At 38.0% G+C, this 24818-nt stretch overlaps 1 long non-coding RNA gene across 1 annotated transcript; it reads left to right on the top strand.

Moving 5' to 3' along the window:
• Positions 1-10717: 10717 nt before the first annotated feature.
• LOC116473270 (uncharacterized) lies at positions 10718-16657 on the top strand. The gene is made up of 3 exons (XR_004249284.2): positions 10718-11007; positions 12569-12679; positions 16101-16657. It is a non-coding gene; the product is annotated as an uncharacterized LOC116473270 (long non-coding RNA).
• Positions 16658-24818: the final 8161 nt, after the last annotated feature.

The following is a 24818-nucleotide window of genomic DNA, read 5'->3' as shown; positions in this document are numbered from 1 at the left end:
ACCCCCCCAAAAGTAATAGAACCAGTAAGTGGCTGAGTAGGGCCTTACGACAGTGTCTTCTGACCCTTTCTACTCTATCCCATTGTAAGAAATGGTTTGTGGGCCATTTTTCCTCAGCCTTTGGGCTGGGACACACCAGGTCTCCTGGTTGACTGCACAGTCAGATAACTAGTTCCTTTTAGTGCAGTGGGAAGCAAGGGGGATGTTAGCAAGTTAGACAGTGCGCTTAACATAATTGGAAAATATCACTAGAATAAAAGCAACCTTTGTTGATTTTTCCACATGACCTACAATTTCTGATTGTTATTCTGCCTCTTCTCCCATTTCAACCTACAGAATTGTCCTCTCACTGTGACATCCAGTCAACATTGACCTTCATTCTACACCTGCTGCCCTGATGATTGCACGTTAATGAAGCACAAAGAGGAGTTATTACTGTCCATTTATTTTCCATCCCCAAAGATAGTAATAGGACCATCCTGTCCTCCTCTTAGTAGGTGGAGAAAAAGGCTTATTAAATGTCAAAAATATTTTGAGTACTTCTTGGACAGCTTCAGGAGTCAAACCACCTGCAAAGGATCATCAGGCCTGCCTCCATTGAAAGCTGTCTATTGGGAAGCGACTCTGTCACCCACTTGTGGAACTCATTGAGTTCTGTCGTGTGGTTTCTTCACCAAAAACATGCCTTATGATTCCTCATTAGCACAGCTTCTCTTTCTAAAGCTATTTCCTTTGATGTAGCCCCCACTACTATCTACATCTCATTTCAATTTTACAGCCTCTATTCGCTGTCCTTGTTTGCATAGCAGCAAAGGAAATCTTAATTGCTTTGTATTTATAGTCAGTGTCTAGACTGTTGGATTAATTCATGTACCAATTCTGAAATTCATTCAATAAATATTGATTAAAAGAACACTTTTAATATACACTGTTATAAGGATACAACAATTGAGTAAGACACTTTGGAAATAGATAATGGTGATGAACACACAATATTGTGAATGTAATTAACGCCACTGGATTGTATATTTTAAAGTGGGCACTATGGAGAATAACATGAAGGTTCTTCAAAAAAAACTACAACTAGAATGGCCATGTCATTCAACAGTCTCACTGCTGGGAATTTATCCAAAGAAAAGGAAATTATTATTTCAAAGAAACATCTGCACTCTCATGTTTATTGCAGCACTATTCATAATAGCCAAGATATGGAACCAGCCTAGGTGTCCAATAACAAATGAATGGATAAAGAAAATATGGCATATATACACAGTGGAATACCATTCCGCCACAAAAAGGAATAAAATCCTGTCATTCACGGCAATATGGATATAACTGGATGACATTATGTTAAGTAAAATAAGGCAGGTATAGAAAGTTAAACTCCTCATGTTCTTTCATATGTGAAAGCTAAAAGAAGTTAATCATGGAAATGAAAAGTAGAATGCAGGATACTAGAGGCCAGGAAGGACAGGTGGAAGAGGGAGTTAGGGAGAAATGTGTTAAAGGATACAAAGTTACAGCCACATAGGAGGAATAGGTTCTAGTGTCCTACACCACTATAGGATGACTATAGTTAATAACAATATATTATAAGGTTTCAAATAGCAAGTAGGAAGATATTGAATGCTCCCAACACAGAGAAATGACAAATGTTTGAGATGATGGGCATGCTAATTACCCTGATCTGATCACTATACATCATACATATCAAAACATCACTATGTGCCCCATGAATATGTACACTTATTATTTGTCAATTAAAAAATTAAAAAGTTTATGTTCCATATATTTACTGCAATAAGAAAAATGCTTTACCAAAAAAAGCAATGAATAAGACAGTCCTGGTCTTCACAGTGCCCAAAGTCTAGTAAGAAAGACAGACCAATGAAATAAAGTATTGTTGGTGAGAATATAGAAAGATGTAAAGGACACGGTGAATGCAAAGGAGGACATTGTGAACTAAATTCACCTTTTTATTTTATTTGTCTTTGTTTTGCTTTTTAGTTAGTGGCATCAGTTAGAGACAGTCTGTTGAAGTGAGGACTCAGAGATGAGCAATTCTCCAGAAACCAGAGGCCCAGGCTCCCTCAAACACTGGATGCTGTGATGCAGGCAATAACATTTGAATGATAGTAGAAACCTTGGGTAGTTTAGTCCTAAATCCAGTACTTCTTTCTACCATCATTAATTTGTCCTACCCAGGACAGAGACTAGGGACTAGTGAGACCCCTATTTCATAAATAAATAAATAAAATTTATAAAAAAGAGACAGAGAGAGGCATCTAGGGTGCAAGATTTAAGGAGGCGTTCCCTCTAAGGGACAGGCTGATTTGCATGACCTTGAAAGTGAGCACCTCTTTTAATGTCCTTATGATCATCATGGTCCATAGTATCCTTCCTGCAGTTGCCTGTTTCCTTGCTTGCCTCCCTATATGAACTATAAATTGTGCCATGTGCATCTTTTTATCCACTGGGGCTAGAACAAAGTATGGCACATAGAAAACACCCAAGGAATATTAGTTTGCTTTGGGAAACATTTTTAAAATAAAAAAATGCATGGCCACAATCCACTATATCCCCTAGGAACCAAGCTCTTCAGATTGTCTTCTCCTTGGCTTCCATCTCTGTCCTGTCAAGCTGCAGTTTGTTTGGGGTTCATGTTCTCTGAAGGCTTCCAAGTAGATACTGTGTCAGTGTCAGTGCCTCTGGAACCCTTCTACTCACCCTTTATCAGGTATTTTTCCTCCCTGTGATGGATTTTGAATAGTTGTTCTATCTTCAAGTCCACTGTCAAATCCACCATAAATTCCATTCAGATAAATTGTCATTTTAAATATTGTATTTTTTTTTTGTCTCTAGAAGCTCCATTGGTTCTATTTGTATCTTCTATTTCTTCACTACGTTTGCATTTTTCTTTACATTCTTGGGCATATGGAATATATTTATAGAAACAATTTCAATGTCCTTGTTCATTAAGTTCATCATCTCTGTTATTTCTGGGTATCTTTCAACTAATCGATGTTTCTCCTAGTCGTGGGCCACATTTTCTTGCTTCTTATGGCTGAAAGTGAAAGTCAATCCTCACTATTTTTTTTCATACACATTTGCAACCTTGTTCTGTTAAATTAAACATGACTTTCCCTTGATGACAGAGCTTGACAGAACTTCCCTCTCATCTTCACCCAGTGCATCATTTTCTCAATATCTTCCTCTCCCAGGACCAGGAGGAGGTGTTAGAAGTGACTTTATCACACTGTTGTTTCTTAGTCATTATTCACCTGAATTTTTTGTTTTAACACACCGAGAAGGGACTTCCACTACATAGTCCTTTTCTCTATGATGTATCTCTACACCTCCAGAAGTCTCTATCTTCCTTTTTAGAAGTTCTTAGCATTGAGTTTACAGTTTCCTTGTCCTATATCCTATTTCCTTTCCTGTTTCCTCAAACTATCTTGCCTCTTACTTCAAGAAGAAAGTCAAAGCCAAGTATAAGTTTCCTCAACTCTGTTCATCTCCAAATTTCATTTCTCTGTACATTTGCTAATATTTTCTTCCCTCCCCTGTCTCCTTGTGGAATGTGACCACTCTTAGGAATAACTTTATTCCCTCCTTCTGTGCATTTGAGTATATCCCCATGGATTCTCCTAAGCATTGCTCCTACAAACATGCTCCCTTCTTCTTTTTCCTTCTACTTGCCCATGGATAATGAATCCCTCAAACAGATGTATGCTTTGTTCTTGGTATATTAATAATAGCCATCATAAATTGTGTCTTGATTCATGCCTTATACTTTCTTAGGTGCTTTTCCTCTTTTCTCTCTTGTACTGGGTACATCTTTGATTCCAGAAAGTTAATTTTGATAATTCCATTTCCAGTGGTGGTATACCAGCTTACTGGGCCAATCTTCCCATCAAGCACCAGTAGAAAATCTGGAGAAAATGAGTTTTAAAAAGTCTGTTTAAAGGCTTTGGAGAACAATAAAGGACTTGATAGGCCAAGATCCTGGAAATAAGGGATCCCTGAGAGGTGAGTCCAATACCGAATGCCTCTTTTCCCTGCTGGCATCTGCTGACTCTAAAGAAATAGTGGAGAGACTAAGAAGCAGCTAGAGTTCAGAGCCCATTTAGAAGGAGGGGCTCTGATAAATATACTACAGAATTTTAGCTGGACTTCTGCAGGGCCAGACCAGATCAGATCTTACAAAGATTGAAATATACCTTCAAGTCACCTCAACTCAGGATTGAATTAACGGCTTGGCAGTTTAACTGCTTGGCAGAAGTAAGCATGGACCCTCTCTTGGAAGAGATAACATTATTTGAAGTCTAGCCACTTGTCACTATTCTCACTGCCACTCCCTAGTGGGTCCACACCTCCCATCCCCTGGACTAAGCCAAGAGCCTAACAACTGATCTCCACACTTACCATCCTGCCATCCTGATGTTCTTCTGTTCACTCGATACAGCATCCAGTGTGTTCTTTCTAAAACACACAAAAAAACCTCTTATCAAATTCTTTTCTAAAGCTAATTAGCTTTTATGAAGCAATATAGAAACTAATAGAATAGAGCCTCCAATTTTTTTAAATGGTTGACAGTGGTATCTGTCAAAGAAGTTCTATCTTTCTTTGACTTCTGAGAACAACATGATCGGACTCCCACCCATCCTTCTGCCCCATCTCTTTTATTTTCCCTTGGCTCTCTCTTATCCAAACATAGTGAACTTGAAAGAAAAGTCTCTCTTGAACCTCTGGATGTTCCCACTTGCTCTCCTTCTGCAGGGAACATTCTCACTTTCTGAATCCTCTCGTTATTAGCCCCTACTAACTCTTCACACCTCCACCTGGCGTTGACCTTCTCATTTTTGTACCAGGTTAGGGTTTCCTGCTGTGTGTCTCACAGATCTCTGTACCTCTTCACTTGTAACACTCATTTTATTGTTTTTGCTTTTTTATTCATTTTTCTTTTAAAATCCATTGAACATCATGGTTTTCTTTCACTTTTTTATTTTTTAATATCTGTCTTACCTACCAGGTACCTCTTCTGTGGTGGCAGAAGGACCAGCTACATAATTTGCAGGACCCAGTACGAGGTAAAAATGTGGGGCCATATGCTCTAAAATGATTAAGAGTTTCAAGAAAGTGAGAGCAGCATTAAACCAATCATATTCCACCTGTTTCAAGCAGAGATTCCTGTGTGAATGCACGTTTTATACCCATGAAACTGGCCTGTGGTGCAGGCAGAAATGTTAAGGAGGTAGTGGGGTGTGGATATCAAGAAAAGGTTGAAGTTTTTCAGAGTTGCTGAGAGCAATTCCTTCTTTCTCATATTCACTTGATAGATCTTTATTTGGTGTTTATAAGTGTCAGGCACAGTACTAGGTGCTGGGGTTCCAGATCTATTTGACATTTCTGCCTACACCCTTTAGTGAGAAAACTGAGGCAATAAATTCACAATCCCATACATGTACCATTGCTTTCTTTATTCCTTCCCATCCTATGGAAGGGGTTTCACTCCTAACATGCCAGACCAATTCCCTGTGGTTTGGGTCCCATGCTTTCCTATGTCCCATGCTTTCCCATTTCCTTCTTCTATGTCCTCAAACTTTTCAATGGGTGTTTTTCTTTTGGCATAAAAACATTTCATATCTTTCCAATCTTAAAAAATGAATAAAAACAAACAAAACTTTCTTTGACCACCATGTCCTTCTATAGCTACCATCCTATGACTCCACATCCCTTCACAGACAAGTGTCCCAAGAGTAATCTACCCTACTTTCGCACAGCAATGCCTCTCACTACATACAAGCTTTAATACACTACAGTCAAGCTCCTACCCCTCCTCCTTTCATTCCATGATGCATTTTGGCAGAAGTCAGCAAGTTTTGCTAAATTCAGCATATGATTTTGGGTTCTTATCTTACTGCATTTAGGCATAGTCACTTGCTTCCTCCTGCCTGAAGTTCTATCTTTCTTTGACTTCTGAGAACAACATTTCATTGTGTTTTTCCTTCCTTTCTCTCAAATCCAATTTTCTCTGCCTGTCTCCTTTCACTTCAACTATTATTTCCACATTAATGAGTCCCCTTCTTTTCCCCTCCCCTCTCTTTCTTTCCCTTCCTTCCTTTTCCTTCTCTTTTCTTAGCTTCCCTTCCAAACCACAGGTGTTAATTCCAGGAGCACTCCCTGATAAACCTCCTGCATACTAATCTAGGCCTCAGAGTCTGTTTCCTGGGGAACCCAGTCTGCAATAGTCATCCTAAATATCTCAATGTCATATGCTCCCCTCATCCAGTTAAATACCAAGCTGTAGATATCAAGCCTTATAGTATCTATAAATCTATTTTTCCTTAATAAATTTGTTTTCTTCTGTTACTCTCTCTCTGACACTACTAGATTTAGACTCTCATTAATTCTCAGTGGCACTATTTCCACCTGTTCTCCTTGCCTCTGATCTGTCTCTCTCCCAATTTATCACTCAAGGCTACTCCCAGCAGGATTTTTCCAGAATATAGATGCAATCTAGCAAATTATTCACTTCATAAGGACTTTCAATGGCTTCGATGTCTGGCATTCATTTACACATTCAATCAGTCAGTCAACACTTACTGAATATTCACCATGTTCCAGGCACTGTAATAAGTTCTGGGGATACAAAGTTAATGAAACAGAATCTCTGTCCTCATGGAGCTTATAGCAAAGGGGATGTTATCAACCAAAATGTGTAAGGTAAAGAAGCAGGAGCACAGAGGACTAACAATCTGGTGAAGAAAAAAGACATGAATCAAGTAATCAATTATTTAGGTAAATGCCAGTAACATCTGTGATAAGTTCCACCAAAAAAGGTTCATTGTGCAATAAACACTTACGAGAAGGTTTGACACAATCACAGGGGCCAGAGAGGAATTCCAAAACAAATGGCTTGGGGATAAAATTTAAATGCTTCTTCATATTCTGATCCCAATCTCCCTTTATAGCTTTATCTTCCAAAAATTCACCCCATCCCACCTATGACATCCACATACCCTCCAGGCAAGTTGTATAGAGACTTCTGCATGTTCACATCATCAGCCTTGTTTATAATGCTCCCTGTGCTGGAATTTCCTCTCTTACCTTGTTAATGAAGCTATCTCCTACCCATTCGATAAAAATCGGTGTAGTGATTACTTTCTCTAGGAAACATTTCCTAATCCCTCAGTATGATTTTGATGTTTCTCTCTTGTTCCTTAGCAATATACTTTCTTAATATTCATATCTGTAGCAATTTTAACATGACACTTACTGCTATGTATCACAACCTTCAACTTATTTTAAGTTTCTTGAGAAACAGGATCATGTTTGTCTTTACTATCTCCATGCCTAACATGGACATGGGACATGGCACATCATAGCATAAAATTTATGACAAATAAATAAAATGAAGGAATGAAAGAATGAATGGAGTTTGCATACATATAAGACCTCACATGTCTCTTTATAAGCATAATCTGAAACTTAACACTAAATTATTTCTACATCAAGTACAATAAATAAAGACTTTTAAATAAGCAGGTTTCAGGCATCCTTTAAGCTTTTAACTGAGAAGTGATTGTGTAGTATTAGATTCAGTTTAGTCATTTAGATGAGCTACTAAAAAAGATGAGCTAGCCGTTTTCCAGTCTGACTGTCTTGGTCACCTTATCTGATGGTTTATTTGATGATTCTCTTCATTTCCAGGCAGTGTATCAGCCAGCAGTTAATCCAGGGATTTACTGCAATAGAGTCAAAGTTCAAATACTGTATTCATGTTTCCATGTTCTATGGAGCACAGCTTAATGGGATGCCAGCTGTTACAGTCCATCCACAAAATGATGTTTATTCCAAGTGAAAAAGAAAGATAGTCTATGTAACACTTGGTTTTTAGTTAGAAAGGAATTGGAAATAAACAGAATTTTCTAAATCAAATTGTCAAACTAATGTAAATAAAATAACTCACTCTGAATGGAATTCACCCAAGAATTTTGAAGGAATTCAAAAGTGACACTGCAAAACTATGGCTATTCTCCAATATTCATTACCAGTGGCTACTACAGCAGAAGATCGTCAACATAGCTCCCATCTTTGGGCTATTTTCCAGCAAGAGACTGAATAGTTGTCTCACTTTCATATTGAGAAAGGACATGGAATCTCTGATAAACAAGGAAGACTTTGAACACTTAAGCAAGCATAACCTCCTGAGAGACTAAGTCTGTTTTCTGTCCAAGAAAATCTTGGCTAGCTAATTTACTTGAACTTTTTTTGGATGATAAATTCAAAAACAGAAAAAGAATAACCAAAGGAGCTATTATTATTAAACTTTATAAACAAAGCACTTTTACAGTTTTAAATTTTAAATTCTAAATCATTGATTTATCATATTAAATTAGTTGTAAGCTATATAATTTAATCAAATAATTTATTAAATTATTATTTAATCATTCTAAATTAAAACAATTGGTATTGTTGGAGGAGCTTAGGGAAAGTGGACAATTACACAATGTTTAAAGGTTGCACTCCTCTTCTTTGGTCCAATGGTAAGCAAAGATCTCCACCTCGATGTTCCAAAAACATCTTAACTCCACATGTCTTGAGGTAGCTCATTATCTTCCTCTCCAAACCTGTTCTTCCTTCTTCCTATAAAATGTTGGTTAGTAGTGCCACTATTTTATCCACCAACATAAAAAACATCACCCAAAATCTTTATTTTGGAGAGAAATATCTTGCTAAACCATAAGTCTAATCATATCTCTTCCCTAATTAAACTTTTTAGTAGTTGTTCATTGTTGATAGAATAAAGTCCAAATTCTTTAGTGTGGCAGAAAAGGGTCTTCAACATTTGAGCTCCCTCTTTCTAGCTACATCTGCTGCCAGGCTTCTCCAGCGTTAAAACGTTGTTTTTAAAATAAATTTAGTATGTTCTTTTTTCCTTCTAGAATTTTATACATGTGGCTTCCTCTGCCCAGCATGTCCTTTATCCCTTTCTCCTACTAACAAATTCTTATCATCTTTCAAAATCCAGTTAAGATATTAACTCTTCCATTAAGCCTTCTCTGCCTCAATATTAACTTCAATGATCCTTAAGCAAAACCTTTCTTCTCTAGCTAAATACATAGAACTATAACTCAAACATTGGTCTAAAATTAAAATGCTAATGGAAGACTTAAGAGAAAAGTGACAGAATTGAGGGGGCCTCATGACCTTTGAATAGGTCACATTATCCAATCAATATCATTCTAATTACTCATGTACAGATGGGCAGCTTTCCTACAACCCCAATAAGAGATGACTCAGGAGGCAAACGTAGGGCACCAAAGTTATGAGCTCTAGATCCAGGCTGACTGGGATTATAAAGACTCAAATATGGAGCAAAATGAATATGCTAACGTATTTATTTCATACAATAAATGTATCCCAAAATTTAAGGTAAATAAAAAATTAGGCTGGGTGCAGTGGCTCATGCCTATAATCCCAGCACTTTGGGAGGCCGAGGCAGGCGGATCACGAGGTCAGGAGTTCGAGAACAGCCTGGCCAACATGGTGAAACCTCGTCTCTACTAAAAATACAAAACTTAACTGGACATAGTGGCACGTGTCTATAATCCCAGCTACTTGAGATGCGGAGGCAGCAGAATTGCTTGAGCCCGGGAGGCAGAGGTTGCAGTAAGCTGAGATCATACCACTGCTGCACTCCAGCCTGGGCAACAGAGCACGACTCTATCTTGGGAAAAAAAATCAGCTACATGAAAATTTTAATGTATTTTGTGCTGTGTGACTCTCTTCTTTCTAGGTCCATAGGTGAAGGAAAGTAAGAAAGATGGCAATACAGGAAAGGAACTAATATTTAAAGAATACTAGTATATCTCTGTGCCATTTATGTCTACCTCATTTCATTTAACCTTCAAAAGCATATGATTAGGTAGATGCTGTAATGTTATTTCAATTTTACAGAGGAGTAAATTGAGGCAAAATAATGATAAGATATTTAGCCTTGGCTGGGCGTGGTGGCTCACGTTTGTAATCCTCACACTTTGGAAGGCCAAGGCAGGTGGATTGCTTGGCCCAGGAGTTCAACAGCAGCCTGGGCAAAAAGGAGAAACCCCATCTCTTAAAAAAATGCAAAAAATTATCTGGTTGTGGTGGCTCACACCTGTGGTCCCAGCTACTCAGGAGGCTGAGACAGGAGGATCGCTTGAGTCTGAGAAGTAGAGACTGCAGTGAGCCAAGATCACACCACCGCATTCCAGCCTGGGTGACAGAGGAAGAACCTATCTCAAAATAAAAATAAAAATAAAAAAATAAAAAAATCACCCTCATTTCCATGGCCAGTAATAAAAAGAGAAACAGAAATTTTAATACAGGAATGATTACTGTACTTCTCTTTGGGAATTGTGGTAAGCTGGCATTTCAGAACAGGCATGTAACCCCTTCTGCCCAATGACACAGGAGGGAAAGTCTACTGCTGGGTAGCAGTGGGGCTTTAGAGAAAGGCTTCATGTTACACGTCCTTCACCAGAGCATTTTCTTCTGAAAATCCTTTGTAGCAGATTCTATTAGCTTCAGGTAACAGGCAATTATGTGCTTCGAGAGAGTGCCTCTCCCAGGCAGTGAACCTGATTGGCACACCAACTGGGGTAATTCATCTTTCCAGGGATTAATTTAACAATGGGCATGTAAGACTACTTTAACCAAAGAGACATGAGGGGAAGTCTGCTTGGAAGGAGGTAGTAGTCCAGAAAAAGATTTTGTTTTGCTTTATGAAAAGGAAGCAGGAGGAGAAAGTATTCTTTTTTGTCTTTAGATTTACCACGAGCATGTGATGCTTAGCGCTATGGCAGCCATCTTGTTACCGTGAGAAGAGTCACCCTAAGAGAATATGCCAGCATTCTAGGAAAAACAGGGTAGGGATGGAGAAAAAAATCCAGGGCCTGGATGACATTGTCGAGCTTCTGAATTAACCTAGAGCTATCCTAACTCAAGATTTCTCTTTATAAGGTAATATATTTCCTTATATTTAGATCATTTTAAATTTGATTTTTGGTTACCCTGCCTGAAATGTGGTGACTGATAAGGCTCTTCAATTCCATGTTTATTGATAGGGGTTTCTTTTTCCTGGTATAATATATGATATGTGTATACATGTCTGTGCATATATGTGCTTAAGGGATAAAGGAAGGAGAAAGGTGTCTCTATTCATTCTTAGAAAGTTAGAAGTTTAGTGCAAATTTTAAAAGTATAAAGGAAAACTGCAGATTAATTTTAAAAATAAGAAATTAAGAACAGGGAAAGGACAAGTGTCATGCAGTAGAATGGAAATATGCTCAAGAAGTGTGTGTGTGTGTGTGTGTGTGTTTCTGTCTGTGTCTGTGTGTGTCTGTATGTGTGTGCATGTGTGTGCATATGTGTGTTCCCTATTTCTCCATATGTTTTATTTTCATTAACTGTTCAAAAGACTAAAAAGGCTTACACTGAAGTTATTGTGTAGTTTTCTGTGAGGTTCATGGTTAGGGCAAAATTCAAAGGCAATAGGAACTTTCAAGCACAAAGAGCTTCAAACGGTGTTCTCTTTCATGCTTAAAGCCAACTTACTTCTCCCTTGGAGCAGAAAAAGCAAGTAGAAGATGCCAGAATTGAGGAAACCCCAGAGTAAACATTTGTTGGTTATCTGTCGAGTAGTCCCCTTACCCTCTTTCCAGCTGTCTTTGATTTGCTCTTAAAGATTCCTGTATTTCCAGGAAAACTGAATTTTCTCTCTGCTTCCTATTTAGAGCACATATTGCCAAGGTTAAGCTGATAACCACATTTTATCCTCCAGCTATGATGATTGTTAAGGGGTGGGTTTGTTGCCAAAGCTGGTCCAATCGGACTAACTTTCAGAATGATTGTTGGGAATCCAGTGCAAACACTCCTGCTACATGAGATGCCATGTAGCCCTGAGATTCTGGCAGCCATCTTGGGACCAGCCTCAAGATGAAATGGATATCAAAATTGGGTCCTTGGGTGACATTGTTGAAGTACTAAAGGTAACTTTACCAGAAGCTAGTCCCACTTCTGGAATTTTTAATTTCATGACCCGATACATATCATGTATTTTTAAGCTAATTTGAAATTTTGAATTTTTTTTTTTTTTTTGGTCATTTACCGCCCAAAGTCTCCTCTGCGATGCAATCTGTTGGAATCATCTAGTGCTTTCCTCTTATTTTACAAATAAGAAAATGAGGCCCTAGAGGGAACTTACTTGCCCAAGGTCAAACACTACATAGTTAAAGATCTGCCACAGGAAGAAAAGTTTCCTGACTCCAGTCTGTTCTTTTCTCATAAACTTTTCCTCCCACATGTGTATAGAGAGTGATGATATTTTCTAGCCAGGCAGAAATTAGCGGAATGCCAGGCAAACTTTTACCTACAAACTAGTTTTAAAAAAAAGTATTTATGTGGCTATTGGGATTTCTTGGATATGTTGCATTAAGTAATTTGGCGGTATATGGAATGAAATCATACTGGGCCATTCTGCTTTTCTAACCTCTCCTTAAGACTATATGCATTTGCATTACAGAATCTCTCTCTTGCAGGACTAACACAGGCATGTGGAGAATTTCTCAGAGTATTGCCACAGCAACCAACTGGCATGAAGAATACTTTGCTGAAACATGGGGTTCAGAAGCAGGTATAGAGCTCCAAATCTGACTCTACCCCACCAATTGCATGTTTGCCTTACTTGTAGATATCTCTATGTGTGTATATGTATGTGTGTGCATGTGTAAGTGGTATGTACACAACAATATAGTTTGGGAAGCTTTGTAACTAATCCAACTTTACTTACCTTTTCCTTTTTTTCTTTTTCATTGAGAAGGATCTTAGCACCTCTTGCTCACGTACTCTGTATTTCTCTCACTCTTTCCCTCTCTTCCTTCATCCGTCCCCAACTCACCTCCTCTCTACCTCCTATGCATCCACTTCACTACGGAAATGTTTTCAAGTTCCACCCTCTTGACCGTTATTTGAAAGGAGAAAAATCCTCCATTTCAGCTAAATGTGTGCCATGCATAGTGGTTACTCTGGAAATACTCAAAGGAAATACATAAAAAGAGACGTCAAATCGAAAAACAATATTTTCTTCAACCAAGGTGTACGGAAATGAAATGGGTTACTTTATAAAGCAGTATATTAGCTGTCACTGGAAGTGTGTAGCATAAAGTTTAGACTATGTAATATTTTAGAACCACACCAGCAAAATGCCTACAGATAGGAATCCTACGTGCTTTTTCATCATAAGGCATTCTCCCTAGGCTTTTTTCCCCCATCTTATTCTCAGAAAATTAATAACCTTCCCTATTTCCCCAAAGCACTGAAATATAAACTATTTTTTTATTAATGGATGTATTCAACAATATTTGTTAAGTACATTCTATGTACCAGGCATTGTGCTAGGCCCTGAGGCCACAAACAGGGAGGATAAATATTAAATTCCTGATAAATGCCTGCCCCCTGGAGAGAGAAGGAAGAAATGGGAATTGTGATGTTAAGAAGGTAATGTTTTGTTTTTTGAAAAAATAGCTCTGAAGCAAATGTGAAAAAGTTAGCATTTTTAAATTTTGGTTGTTGATTACATGGGTGCTTTTTATATTATTCTTGGTTCTCTTTTGCATTTTTCAATTAAAAATAGCTTGTAAATAAAAGGGATTTTGTGACATTCATGTAAGGGGAAAACTGAAACATGTCTGAAGAATTTAGAAATATAGAGGTCTTTGAAGAGCCTAGTAAGAGCTGGATCTGGAAAATGACGGGAGTGGGCATGAGACTAAAGTGTGCTGAGGAGTGAGGGGTAGAGGGGAGGAAAGGGGGAAATGAGTTTGGACCTCAGAAAGAAAGGCTGGAAGAGGGATGTGGGTTGAGGTGTATGCTCTTCATTGGGTAAGACTTGGGCATTTTTAACACTAATAGAAAGGATTCAATTGAGATGTAGGGTCTAAATATGTAAGAGAAGGAAGGGGAAATTGTTCACAAGAAGATAAAGCAGAAGGGTCCAAAGCACAGAGAGAGGGACCAATGGCAGACAGGATGGACAACTTCTTTTCCTACAGTGGAAAGGAGCAACATTAGATTCTGATGTAGGTAAGTTTGTAGTTTTTATGGTTGAAAATTGAGGGTATTATTGATGGTTTCTTAAAGCAAATACATGCACATACACATGCACACATACTCACATATATATATGTATATATAGAAAACTATGTAGAAGTCGGCCGGGCACAGTGACTTATGCCTGTAATCCTGCCGTTTTGGGAGGCCAAGGTGGGTGGATTGCCTGAGCTCAGGAGTTCAAGACCAGCCTGGGCAACATGGTGAAACACCGTCTCTACTAAAATACAAAAAAAAAATCAGCTGGGTATAGCGGCGGACGCTTATAATCCCAGCTACGTGGGAGGCTGAGGCACAAGAATTGCTTGAACCTGGGAGGCGGAGGTTGCCGTGAGCTGAGACCATGCCACTGCACACCAGCCTGGGAAACAAAGGGGAACTCTGTTTCAAAAACAAACAAACAAACAAAAAAAAAAAAAAAAAAAGAAAAGAAAAAGGAAAAAGAAAACTATGTAGAAGTCAGAGGTCATCATGGTGGCTTAGTTCATTTGCTCCTTATTGCTAAAGTGACATCAAAATGCCACCTAACTACTGAAGTCCGGTTTTCCTTGACTTCTATCCACCCCAGGAACCCTAGTTACTGCTGTAGCCTGCTTCTTCTTTTTGTCTTTATCATCCAAACATTTTCTTCATCTCTAAACCACTGTCCTGACGCAGGGCATCTTCATTCCTCATCTAGATTATTTCAACAGTTTTCTAACGTGCCTTTCTATTTCCAATGCAGTTTCCACACTGCAACAAGAATTTTATTGCTAAAACACAATTCTATTAATGAAATTTCCATAACTAAAACTGTTCCATGGCTTTTTACTTTCTTTGAGATGAAAGGTTGCCTCCTAAAACCAATCTACAAGACACTCTGTAATCTGGACGCAACCTGACTCTCTCATCGTTCCTCATTGCAGATCCTCCCTCTAAATCAGACTGAAATTGTTCATCACTCCTTACATTTCACTATGCACTCTCTTATTTGTGGGCTTTTGTGTTTGTTGTTCCCTCCATCCAGTTTATATCCTCCTACTTCCTAACCTTCACTTGGATGACTGCTAATGTCTTCCTCAGTGCTCTTCTTAAATGTTATTCTTCCAGAAACTTCTCCTGATGCCCCAGGACTGCAATGGCTGCCTCTCAAACGGGCATCAAAATCATCCTGGCCACACCCTATCATAGCATTCCTCTATCTTTATCACACACACACACACACCTCTCTTCCTGAAGAGAGAGAGAGAGAGATAAAGAGATATGTCAATATATTGTGTTCCCATTGTTCTCTGCTCATCTCTGCTTAGCCCGTAACACACTGGGTACAAGAATGGTCACTTGCTCTATGTTGTCAATCAGACTGCAACAAGAATTATATTGCCAAAATGCAGCATCCACAATTTACCACTGTGTTCCCAATATCTTGCACATCTTTATTATATATATAATATATAAACATATATTTAATATACATTTATGTAAAATATATTTGATATATAAATTTATATACATATATGTAAATATATTTACATATCATAAAGATGTGCTCTCTCTCTCTATATATATATATATACACAGAGAGAGAGAAAGCCTATGTTATATTTACCACTGTATGTTATATTTACCACTATGTATGTTATACCACTGTATGTTATATGATATACCACTGTATCACCAATGTCTTGCACAGTTTCTGGCTTATAATAAGCATTTTAAAAATTGTCAACTAAATGAATGAATAAATAAATACATTTTTTACAAAAGCTAAAACAGTCACTCAGGATGATCAAAGGTCTTTCCATCACCAAATAAATAAGTGGTAAATCTGAAACCTGAGCTCTCTCCCCTCCTCCTCTCCTGTCTGTCTCCTCTCTTCTCTTCTCCTAATACTGTCTTACCCTAGGAGATGTCATCCACATGGCTAGCCATCTATATGGTGATGACTTACAAATGTGTATTTTCAGCCCACAGCTCTCTTTCGGACCTCTGAAGTCACACCCAGCGGTCTAGTCAACATTTCCTCTTGGAGAGATTGTAGAGATTTCAATCTTAACACCATGTGACTAATTCAGTCTCTACGTTCAAAGCCTCATAAGAGAATGACTGGTTGACCTGACATGGACCAAGTGACCATTCTTGTTCCCAGTGTGTTGTGGGCTAAGAAGAGATGGGCACAGAATGATGGGAACACAGAGAGAAAGGGCCCAACTCTACCAGGAGGGGTAGATAAAAAACTTCTGAAGAAATTATACAAAAATAGAATACTTACAACAGAATTCTCAACATCATTTTTCCCTGTTTGAATCTAGGAAGTCAGCAGTTGGTCACTTAAGAGCACTAACCCCTCCCTGGTTTGAAGATGTTCCTGACTTTAAATACAAACATCTGATATTCCAGCTTAGACTCCTCCACAAGAACTAGACTGTCATCCTATTTTGGCTTCCAGCTCAGTCCCTCTGCTACAAGTCCTGACTCCAGAACTCTGTGGGATAATAAAATACAAGATCATAGCTTGAAAATAGAGTGTGCATCTGGTGTGGATTGTTGTTTTGGCTTAATTAGGACTTGCTGTTTCCTGAATTCCTGTAATCTCATTTGATGAATTGTGTTGGTTACTTGCTCTGCAGGCTTTGAGCATGTGGCACATATCAGAGGAAACGATTTCCCCTTTCTTCTTTGAAAATCATCTTCTGGTGCATTAAAAAAAAGAAAGCAAATGTTTTTGGATTTCTTTAGCTGTCCATAGAATTACCGGTGCTGTGATAGACATTTGCTTCTCTGGAGGAAGAAGGGCTTGGGTCCAGTGCAGTCAGCTACACATTCAATTCAACAGGTTCTAATGTGCACCTACATGTGCAAGGCATAGTGGAAGTTACAGAGATGAGTAAAACATTCTTACTCTCCCAGGATTTCTCAAGCCAATTCAGGAGACAGATCCACTGACAAGTAACTACAATGCAAGGCAGACTAGATATAAGCTATAATAGAGATAATCATCCCTTTCATTTACTTATCTCAGTTTAGTTTACAAAGAGCTTCCATACACATTACCTCATTTGATCCTCACAATGGCCCTGTGAGATAGGTGTTATTATCTTCATTTTAGAGTTATGGAAAACCAAGATTCAGAGAGAGTAAATATCTTGCCTACATTCTCACAGCTAGTAATTGGCATATAGATCTTTTGAATCCCAGTCCAGTACCATGGAAGGTCATAGGAGGGAGAGAAGAACTTCAGCAGAAGCCATAAGAGAAAGTCTCATGGAGGAGGTGGGGTCTGGGTTGGGCCTCCTCCTTCTGGAATCAAAGTGAAAAGGAAAGTAATTTCAAAGAGAGAATAAATAGATAAGTAAAGAAATCTTATTGATGTGGAGGTGGGAGAAGAATACTAAGTAGTTTGGGTGTCTATGACTTGCCAGTTGATATCATCAAAATCCACGGAACAGACATAAATTGAGCACTATATTATGTACTTGATTTGATTTTAGAAAACTGTTTTAATTCTCAAGGATTACTCGGCCAGGGGAAAAACATACACACAAAACCAATGAGTCTAATACAAGAGAATATCTAAGTAGTAGCCCTATTGCAAAGTACAGATAAATGTCATAGGAGTAGGGTTTTATTTTTATTTATTTATATTTCATTTTACCATTATATTGATTGACTGCAGGGAAGATAGTTTTATTATAAGTGTGGAAATATTAAATTGCTGTAAAGAAATCAATGTTTTAGGGAGACAGACACTGAGTTGGGGCTGAGAATAAGAAAACGTTGAAAGGCTCTGAGTGAGTCAGGGCTCCCATGCTCCGTGGCCAGTGAGTGTTCTCACGGTGGGTGTGGACTAATGATGCTGCCTAGCAATGCTTATTGGGCTTGAAGAGGGATTGGCGGGTTTAAGGAAGATGAGGTGAGCCCTCTGTGTGAGGTGCTGAGCCGCGCTGACTCATCCCACGCCAAAAGAAGCAATCCCCCTGGAAGAAGGGAAGAGGGAAAGTGGAGGAAGATTGAGCCTCTGGTGCCCAGGCAGGCAGAAGTGCAGCAGCTGGCTATCCACCGAGTCTAATGTCTTCCTGGCAGGATGCTGGCACACAGAACAACATGATTTCACTTAATTCTCACCCCAAGTCTTGAAATACATTAAATGGGTATCATAAATGCATCTACAAGTAGCAAACACTCTTAAAGGAGTTAAATAACCTACTCGGAGTCACACTTAATACTGTGACTGTTGAATTCTGCCAGAACCAGAATTCAAAACTAGATCTATTTGATCTATTTGTTAATACATATCAACTGTGTGTTAACAGAGTATCTACTTTATATTCACTTTTATCACAATTCATTAGTTTAATAAATAGTGTGGCAGACATGCTATGTCCAAATTCACAAAGTTGGGAGAAATTACAAAAAGTGTTGTAATCAGATTTGGGGAACTCAGTATGTGCATGTATGTGTGTATATTTGTTGAGGGGGTGTGTATAGAGAGCAGGACCTAGGGGAGTATGTTTACATAAAGAAGAGTTTTATTTTGGTTTTAAAATGAAAGATAACAGGCCAGATGTGGTGGCTTATGCCTGTAGTCCCAGCACTTTGGCAAGCTGAGGTGGGTAGATCACTTGAGCCCAGGAGTTGAAGATCAGCCTTGGTAACATGGTGCAACCTTGTCTTTACAAAAAATACAAAAATCAGCAGGGTGTGGTGGCATGCACCTATTGCCTCAGCTACATGGGGTCAGGTGCTGGGGTGAGAGGATTGCTTGAGCCCAGGAGGTCAAGGCTGCAGTAAGCCACCGCATTCTGCATTCCAGCCTGGGTGACAGACAAAGGCTCTGTCGAAAAAAAAAAAAAAAAAAAGAAAGAAAAGAAAAACGAAAAAGAAAGATACCAAGAGCACATTTGTGTCCCCAGGGGAATAAGCAAAAGAGAGTAAAAGAATGGCGACAGGAGGAGGGTGAAGACTAAAGGTCAAAGTTTCAAAGAAGGTCAAAGGGATGGGACCCAGAGCACAGGAGGGACCCTTCCTCCACCACAGGGGAGAGAAGCAGGAGGCAATAGGAGTGATGCAGGTGCCTTTTGTGAAACTTGCAACGTCTGCCTTTATAAAACAAGATCTGTTGTTATATGGTCTTTTTGGTCCATTTGCCACTACACACTTTTTTTTTTACAGCTTTATTGAGGCATACTTAACATAAAATATACTGTACATATTTAAAATGCACAATTTGATAAATGTTTACTTACACATACACCCCTGAAACCATTGCAACCATCGAGAGCATGAACATAACCATCAACCACCTGAGTTTTCTCATGTCCCTTTGTAATACCATCTTCCAAGCCTTCCCCAGCCCCACCCCTCCCAGGCTAACACTGATCTACTCTTTGTCACTATAGATTCATTTGCATTTTCTAGACTTTTCTATAAATGGAATCATACCACATATACTATATTTTGTCTGGCTCCTTGCGCTTAGCATAATTCTTTTGAGATTCCTCCATGTTGTGGGTGCATCAATCATTCATTCTTCATGTATTGCTAAAAAGTATTCCAATGTATGAATAAGCCACAATTTGTTTATTCACTCACCTGTTGAAAAACGCCTGGATCATTTTCAGTTTGTTAAATAAAACTGCTATGGACATATTCATGTACAAGTTTTTGTCCAGATATATGTTTTTCATTTCTCTTGGCTAAGTACCTGAGAGCGAAATGACTGGAACATATGGTAGGTATATGTTTAACTTGGAGTAAAACTGCCAATTTTCTTCCAAAGTGGCTGTACTCTTTCATGCTTCCACCAACCACATTCTAGTTCTTCCATATCCTTGCAAACACATGATATGAACAGTTTTTTAATATTGTAACCATTCTGATAGATGTGCAATCTTATCTCACTGTGGTTTTAATTTGTAATTCCCAACTAATGAATAATATTGAATATATTTCATGTGCTTATTTACTATCCATGTATCTTTTGTGGTAAAATTTTGCTCAAGTCTTTTTTCCATCCTTTTTTTAAAAATTGAGTTTTGAGAGTTCTTTACATGTTCTGAATACAAGACCATTAACAGATATTTTACTCGCAAATGTTTTCTCTCAGACTATACTTGTCTTTTCATTCTCTTAATAGTGTTTGTCACATAGTAATAGTTTTTCACTTTTATCAAGTTCAAATCATCAAATTTTTATGATTTGTGCCTTTGGTGTAATATCTAAGAAATATTTGCCTTATGCAAGGGCACAATAATTTTTCTCTTTTTCTTCTTATAGGGAATTCATAGTTTTAGTTTTACATGTAGGCATATAATCCACTTTGAGTTAATTTTTGTATATGCCATAAGATGTGAATCTAAGTTCACTTTTTTGCATATGAATAACCAGCGATTCCAGCAGAATTTATAGGAAAAACTATTCTTTCTCCATTGAATTACCTTTTCACTTTTGTCAAAAATCAATTGACGGCTGGGCACGGTGCCTCACGCCTGTAATCCCAGTACTTTGGGAGGCTAAGGATCACTTGAAGTCAGGAGTCCGAGACCAGCCTGGTCAGCATGTTGAAACCCGTTTCTTCTAAAAAATGCAAAAATTAGCTCAGCGTGGTGCTGGTCATCTGTAATCCCAGCTACTCAGAAGGCTAAGGCAGGAGAATCACTTGAACCCAGGAGGTGCAGGTGGCAGTGAGCTGAGATTTCGGGCTGCACTCCAACTTGGGTGACAAAGCAAGACTCCATCTCAAAAAACAACAACAATAACAACGACAGCAGAAAAAAAAGCCCACAGTCAATTGACTATATATATGTGGCTTTATGTCTGGATGCTGTTTCATTCATCTATTTGCCTACCATTTCAGCAACACTACTTCGTTTTGATTATCATAGCTTTAAAATAATTTTTAAAGTCAGGTAGTATGATAATCCTTCAATTTTCTTTTTCATAGTTGTATTGGCTATCCTAGGTCCTTTGAATTTTCATATAAATGTTAGAATCATCTTGACAATTTCTGCAAAAATATCTGCTGGGACTTGAATGGGATCCTATGGAATCTATACACCACTTTGTGGAAAATTGACACCTTATTTAAATTTCAGTTTGAAATAATTATCGGTTTACAGGAAGTTGCAAAGATGGTACAAATAAATACAGATGCCCTTCAGTCTGTTTACTCCACGGTATTCATTTGTTCAGTGTGTGTGTAGGCAATTCTGTCTTTTTTTTATCAAATGTAGGTTTGTGTAACCACTATCACAGACAAAATACAAGACTACTCATCACCACAAAGATCTCCCTTGTGCTACTCCTTTATGCTCATACCCACCTATCTCTCCCATCATCCCTAGCCTCTGGCAACCACTCATCTGTTTTCCAGCTCTATAATATTTTGTTTTAAAAATGTTATATATGGATTATATATAACATTTATGTTATATATGGATTATATATAACATTTATGTTATATATGGATTATATATAACATTTATATATAACATAAGTGTTATAGATAATCCATATATAACATAAATGTTATATATGAATTTATGTCATATAATGATATATATAACATTTATATATAACCTTTGAGACTGGCTTTTTACACTCAGAGTAATGCTTTTGAGATCCATCCAAGTTGTTGCATGCATCAATAATTCATTCCTCTTTATTGCTGAGTAGCATTCCATGGTCTGGATATACCACAGTTTGTTTAACCATCCACCTATTGAGGGTTATTTTGGTTGTTTATGGTTTTTGGTCATTACAAATAAAATTGCTGTGAGCAATTGTGTACATACAGGTTTTTATGAATATGTACATGCTTATTTCTCTGAAGTAAATGCCCAGGACTGTAATTTCTTTCTTTCTTTTACTTTTTTTTTTGTTATTGTTGTTGTTGTTGAAACAGAGTCTCACTCTGTTGTCCAGGCTGGAGTACAGTGGCACAATCTCAGCTGACAGCAACCTCTGCCTCCCGGGTTCAAGCAATTCTCCTGCCTCAGCCTCCCAAGTAGCTGGGACTGCAGGTGCATGCCACCACGCCTGGCTAATTTTTGTATTTCTAACAGAGATGGGGTTTCACCATGTTGGCCAGGCTAGTCTCAAACTCCTGGCTTCAAGCGATCTGCCCACCTCAGCCTCCCAAAGTGCTGGGATTATAGGCATAAGCCAACACATGCAGCCACAGGATTGTAATTTCTGAGTTGTATGGTATGTGTAGGTTTCCTTATGAATGACTTCTATTAAATTCTTTTTCAGAGAGGCTGTGACATTTTTACATTCTTATCAGCAATGTATGACAGGTCCAGTTTCTTTACGTCTTTATCAGAATTGGGCATTGTCACTGTTTTTTTTTTTTTTTTTTTTTTTATGTTAGCTATTCTGATAGGTATGTAGGAGAACAGACATTTTAACAATATTGAATCTTCCAACCCATCAATACGGTATATCTTAATTAGGTCTTCTTTTAATTTCTCTCAGGAATGTTTTTGTAGTTTTCAGTGTTCAGATATTGAATATCTTTTGTTAATTTAATTCCTAGGCATGCCACATTTTTGTTGCTATTGTAAATGTCATTTTAAATTTCAATTTTCAGTTGCTCATTGCTAGTATATAGAACTATAATTGATTTCTGTATATTACTTTTGTATCCTGCAAACTTTTCAAACTCAGTTATTAGTTCTAGTATATTTTTGTAGATTTCTTTAGATTTCTACATAGACTATCATGTTATCTGCAAATAAAAACAGTTTTACTTATTTCTCCCCAACCTGAACACCTTTTATTTTTTTCTTTCCTTATCACACTGACTAGAACTTCTAGCATAAGATAGAATACAAGTGGTTGATGGCAGGCATCCATGCCTTGTGGCTCATCCTAGAGTTAAAGCATTCAGTGTTCTACTGTTACTGAATTCATTGTAGGGTTGTTATAGATGCCAGTTACTAGGTTTAAGAGGTTTTTTCTCCTACTACGGTACTGAGAATTTTTTAAGAAAAGAGTATTAAATTTTGTCAAAAAATTTCTCTCACCACTCATTTTACTGAGGTGGTCTGAAACCAAACTTACAATTATCACCAAGGTATGCCTATATAACAACAATAAAATAGAAAAAATTCTATCAGTACTATAAAGAATTGGGTTTAGTTGCTGCTTGCCCACGGCAACCTACACGAATCATTCTGCAACTAGATATAGTCTTTGAATTGCCAGTGCTATCATCACCCATTTCTGTTAAGAGTAGAGGCATGATATAGGACAGGAGAAAAGCATTCTCTTTAAAAAGTTTAACTTTCAGTTCTACTTCCCAAGTTATTATAGGAGATTGATTGGCTATGCAGTCCACCTACAGAGAACAGCAATTTTTACTACAGCCAAGAAGGAAATAAAATTGTTTCTCTACGCCCTCCATGCTATTGAAAGGAGATACACTGTATTTAGAAGTTTGACCTCTGGTAGATGTACCAGGCACAAAACCATTACAGACTAAAGAAAGATTTGATGAATGCCAAGAACTTAGGAAGGGGAGCTGCCTTGAAGCAATAACACTATGTCATGTTCTTTGCATACTGAAAACACTTTCATCAAACTATTTTGTGAGACTTTTTGATTTTTCTACAGTTCACTCTTATAACTCTTTGCAAGGCCAAGGTAAGATATGCCCACACTTGAAGATTCTTCTTAAGAGTTTTCCAAATCGGAATTTTTCCCAATTCCTCTGGCACATTCTACTGATCATCCACTTACCACCTGACTCCTATTGAAGTACAACATTCATTAGTCAGAAGAACGCAGGATTGGGGAAGATCTTAGAGTTATTCATTTACTCCTTGGCATTCTTCCTGTTCTGTATGCCAGCTGCTGTTCTATGCACTTTGTATGATTAACTCACTTAATCATTAATCATTTAATCATTCCAATAACATTTACTGAGCTCATACCAAGCTCTTACAATATATTAGGACTAATGCTTGCTGTAAAATAGCCCTTCTGTCAAGGAATCCACAGTAAGTTAGGTGAGGTAGCCATGTAACACAATGTCTTATAATTACCTCTTTAAAAGCAATGATTAATTATGCAGAGAAAAATATAGAATGAGGGAGGAAGGATACCTAATGTAGGAGACAGGAGACAGGGAACATGTTAGGAAGAGCGTCCTGAAGATGCCATCTGAGTGCTGAGTCTCAATCGAGAGCCTGTAGAGTAGAGTGAGGCTGTGATGGGGCGGGGTGGGTGGGGAGGGGGGCAGGACATCTCAAGCAGAAAGGAGAATGGGAACAAATGCACAGGAGCAATAAATACAAGATCTATGAAAGCCACGACCAGCTTCTTGTTGGTGGAGCATAAGGATTGAACCAGGCAGTGCAAGAGAGAAGGCTGAAGCTATGGACAGGATTAAGTGAAGGAGCTTAGTCTTTGACCTGCATAGACAATGGAAGTCCACTGAAGAATTTTAATTAGGGGATAAGTGGTCAGATTTATATTTTATATGTTTCATATAGTTTAGATACTCTGGTGGCAATGGAGGGAGGTGCATGATTGGAAATGTACAATCAGGACATTTGTACTATTAGAATTATGAACTTCAGCATAATATATATTCATATTATTAATGTAGTAAACTATTTTATAGTGTATTAGTCTATCCTCACACTGCTATAAAGAACTGCTTGAGACTGGGTAATTTATAC

The sequence above is a fragment of the Hylobates moloch genome, unplaced genomic scaffold (assembly GCF_009828535.3).
Source record: "Hylobates moloch isolate HMO894 unplaced genomic scaffold, HMol_V3 SCAFFOLD_8, whole genome shotgun sequence".
Classification (NCBI taxonomy): domain Eukaryota; kingdom Metazoa; phylum Chordata; class Mammalia; order Primates; family Hylobatidae; genus Hylobates; species Hylobates moloch.
This window is presented reverse-complemented; position numbering and strand designations above follow the sequence as displayed.